The 4,564-nt window shown below is 44.1% G+C and overlaps 1 long non-coding RNA gene across 1 annotated transcript in view; it reads right to left on the reverse strand.

Annotated features, from left to right (window-relative positions):
* Nucleotides 1-1,340: 1,340 nt before the first annotated feature.
* Nucleotides 1,341-4,564, reverse strand: part of LOC109307479 — a 7,237-nt gene continuing 4,013 nt past the window's right edge. The window contains exon 2 of the long non-coding RNA XR_002100275.1: nucleotides 1,341-3,295. This is a non-coding gene — a long non-coding RNA (uncharacterized LOC109307479). The remainder of the gene's footprint in view (nucleotides 3,296-4,564) is intronic.

Genomic DNA, 4,564 nt, shown 5'->3' on the forward strand with positions numbered 1-4,564 from the left:
GCTTTTAAAAGCTCCTAGCAGGACATTCCTTGCTTATCCAAATGTCCTGCAGCTGGGCTCTCCCAGCAGCACTGACTTCCCTTTTAAAGGAACAGACTACCCTGTTACAGGGGCTCACGAAGCAGTAGCAGTGGCTCTGTGATTCAGCATCTCCTTGTCCCAGTGCACAGGAGAGTTGAAAGGAGCAGTTCAAATGACATCAGTAGAGGATCAGTAACAGCAGGTCTCTACTCTGCTATGGTTTGTCCTTTCACTGGGTGTGACTACACATGCATTTACACTGGTTAAATTTACTGCATAGTAAGTTACTAGGGATTAGGCCGGCATCTACATGTGCAGGCGTTACGATGCATTAATGCTGTGTGTGCATTGACTTGACTAAAGCTAATCCCAAGTCAGTCCACACATAGTGCTACTGTGCAGTAAGGCGTCTACACATGCATAACTGTGCAGTAACTCATCAGGCATAAATTTAATACCTGCACAATGTAGGTATCAAATGTATGATCAAGTCGGCATAAGTCTCCATATCTACTGCACAGTACGGGCATGCACGTGTACATGTGTGCCTGTACTGTGTAGTAATTTCAGTTACTATGCAATTAATGAGCACGTGTAGATGTGCCCACTGAGTGATGGAGTCCTGGCTACAGTACCTATCCTAAATCTAAGGTTTCTAAGCTGGCTCTGCACTGGTAGAGAAGTCACCTACTCAGAAGCAATTCTCCCTGGCCATTTCCAGGCTGGAAGATCAACTGAAACAGTCTGACCTCCAGATTACATGTGTGATGGATAAGGCAGGCTGCATTCTCAGAGCTTTGAGTTAACCCAATCACAAAGAGTATGTCTACGTAACACTGTGCAGTGCATGCAGAGATACCCTAGCTAGTTCTGAACAAGAAGCATGGTAAAGTAGGCCAAGGAGAACACAGCATTAAAATAGTTATGCTGCTTCCAACTCACCTACATAGCTTAGATATCTGCATTACGCTGCACTGTACCACACTGATGTACTCAAAGAAGCTCTGATTACTGATAACAGCAAAGGGAACATTTAAGTAATCCAGCTGTACCAATATCAGATCAAACACAATATTTAAGGGATCACTATATTTTAGGTGAGCAGAAGTGATTTACAGCATGGCAGACAAATATAGTTGAAGGATTTTTAAAGTCCTGTTGCAGAAGGCCTTATTTGTCTTCATATTCTTTAGAAAGTGCATGCAAATTCTGTCTCCTCTGCCCAGAAAGAACTACCACCATACAGAGAATCTGGGCACATAACAGATTAACACCAGTGCAGTTACATAGCTTTTGCCCAGTGCTGTATATTTTTTTCTATTTAATATATTTTGTGTTTCAGGTCAAATTAGCCAAATCAGTTCCAAATCCTATCAATTGAGCAGAACTCAAGTGTTCTAAAAACCATACGGACTGAGCTTAATCATTCTAAACACCATGTATGACGCTACAACTGGCGAGCATCCTTCATCCCAGCCTCTCTCCCTGGGACTTCAGAGTCCCAGATCTATTGGCAAGCATCCTCTATCCCAGCCTCTCAAATCCTACACTTGATCTTAGCCCACAAGAGGTCCAGTGATGTAAATGACACCGGGATCTAGAATGAGCAGCCAATAATGATCTCAGGGTAGTGGCTACAGTAGGTGCCAACAATAGCCTGTCTGCATTTAGCAAATGGTTACTCCAGGATAGCCATGGACACGTGAGATCAACACTGGTGTCATTCGTACAGGGGTATTTTTACTGCTGTTTATTCTGGGGTAACTCTACAACTCATTCTAGGAAATCACACCGGATTAGGGTTATACGTTGTGTGACAACTTATTTTTCACACTGGTACTTACGTACATGCTGTGTCTAGGCCTTGGATCAGCCACTTCCCTTCCGCCCTCAGCTTTTCAAACAGAATTGCTCTGTGGATCAACATGGGGTGCAGGGGCCCAGAAGCTTCTTGCTGTCCATCTCTTCCCTTTCTAGCCGGCCACAAGAACCAAGAGCCGCTTGCTGGCATTTACAGTAATTTGACCCATCTTAGAGAGAAGGTGGCTTATCAGTTCCTGGTGAGGGACTCAAAGGACCAGGCACTTGAGGACTGTGCACTGCCTATAATGCTATGCAAAATGAGAGAAAAAAGCAGTCAGCATAAGAAACCATTACCCTGAGCGACACCAGATTGCTTCATTTACATGGACGGCAGAGGAAAAACCTGGTTCTCCAAAGAACATAAAAGGCCGAAGTGGAAATTCTTGACCAACAAAATTCTGTGACGTCAACCCCCATGTCTTCAGTTCTGTAAAGCTGTCCTCTTTTCCTGGAGCAAAAGAGGAGAAATCCAAGCCTCAGAGATCTGCAGATTTAGTTCTAATTAAACGGGGAGTGGTTATTTTCTGAAAAAAGGTAGCCCAGTGCCTTATTTTCCTCTTTTCCCTGGAGATATGACACTTTCAGCAGAAATTAACAGCCCTCATCTGAGGTAAAGTATTAATCATGTACTTTTAATTGGGTTAAATAAGTAACGCTAAATGGGGATTGCCATTGCTGATTAACTGTGTAATCCACACTGCATTCATCCATCCTTTAGAAATTGGGACAGGGCAAGCAGACTGCTCCTGTGATCTGCACTGCTTGTGAAACAGCTGATAATTCCTAGTTTATAGAACAATCCCCTCTTATTGCCCTTAATTATACTTGCATCATTAATTGTAACTGGCTATTATTTATCGATGACCAAAAGCAACACACTTTATTGCTAGGTATTTTACAGACACCTCAAGAGACAAGAAGCTTCTCCAGCTAGACAAGAAACAGTTTTATTAACCTGTGAGAGTATTTGAGATTTCAAACTACTGGTATTTCCTGTTGCAAACTGTGACAGAAATTCAAAATACTGAAAGTCTTCAGGACCTGATCATCAGAAACCACCATTCAGAATGAAGTTTTCAGTTCTGATCATTCAGAAACAATTGCATGTCAATTTGGATTTTGATTTGAATCCATTCCTAATGTCTGTTCCTTGAGTCAAGGCCTATTATTTGTACTGGTTTGAATTTATAAATGGTGCTAGTGTTCTCTCTTTCTGTAATGGTAATGGGACCATTCAGGCTAAGGGAGGGGCTACTTCCATTGCAGATGCTTTGTGTTGAAACCAGGGCTATGCAAGGAGGATAACTTGATTTATTCTGACTTGGTTGCAGAAGGTAGGATAGGCAGGGCTTGGTTCTGATAACGTAGCATGGTCCTCCTTCTAGAAGAGTGGGCTGGTTCTGCTTTGGGTCTGCAAGACAAAATGAGAAACTCCTTGCCACCACTACACCACTATCATCAGCACCAAGCCTGTTCCACCTCGTCTCCTGGACCTCAGCTAGAAGTACTCCATAGAGTTAGACCTCCTCCAGGATACAAGCACCAAGCCTCAGCCATTTTGTAGAGGTCTGTGTTTAGACCCTCTCTCCCCAGTTCTCTATCAGACACCTATACTGTATAAGACATGATCCCTGCATGTACCAATGAGAATTTCACAGAGTGAAAAATGCTCTGAGTTAACTCTGCATCCTGATTCTTGCAGTGAAGCCATTATCCTGCTTACAATTACAATTTAATTTCTAAGCCCTTTAATATGTGTTGAAAGGTTCCCAGAGGCAGCAGTGTTCCTCAATAATCTCATGTAAAGTAGATTAGAAGGGGCCAGATTCTGCAAGATGCTGTGTCACCTGCAGGATGCTGCCTGCCAACTCCCAGTTGAGGGCTTGAGGCTTTGCAGGTGGCTTGCAACTTCCCACAGGGTCTGAGCCTGAAATAATCTTGTGGTGCATTTGTAAGAGGTGAAGCAGACTGCTGCACACAGAATCCATCCCAGTACAGCTATGTGAGTTCTTAGATACTGACACTCGGTGGTTCTAGCAGGGGACTTTCCATCATGATTGCTGGGCTCCATTTCCAGCTTTGTCACTGTCCTTTTGCTGTCAGTTACTCTGTGACTCAGCTTCCCCAGCTGTAAAATGGGGATAATAATACTTACTGCAGAGAAGTGTTGTAAGACAGTTCATCAATGCTATCAAAACAATGTGTTACTTGGAAGTGTGATACAACGTACTCAGGACAGAGCCTAAGGGACCTGAAGGGATGTAGGCCGTGGGGTTCCACAGGGCTCAGTCCTCGGGCCTGCACTGTTCAACATCTTCATCAGTGACTTGGATGAGGGGGTAAAAAGCACCTGGTTCAAATTTGCTGATGACACTAAGATGTGGGGAGATGTGGGCATACTAGAAGGGAGTAATAAGATGCAATCGAACCTAGACAGGTTACAAGGGTGAGCGGATGAGAATAGGATGGGATTCAACACTGACAAATGCAAGGTGCTACACCTGGGGAGGAAGAACCAGCACCATACCTAAAGGATGGGGAACTCCCTTCTCGTCAGTGCAGAGGCAGAAAAGGATCTTGGAGTCATCACTGATGCCAAGATGAACATGGGCTGGCAGCGTGGGGACGCGGTCAGGAAGGCCAACCACACCTTGTCATGCATCCACAGATGCATCTCGAG

This window comes from Crocodylus porosus, unplaced genomic scaffold (genome assembly GCF_001723895.1).
Source record: "Crocodylus porosus isolate Cpor-Errol unplaced genomic scaffold, CroPor_comp1, whole genome shotgun sequence".
Classification (NCBI taxonomy): Eukaryota; Metazoa; Chordata; order Crocodylia; family Crocodylidae; genus Crocodylus; species Crocodylus porosus.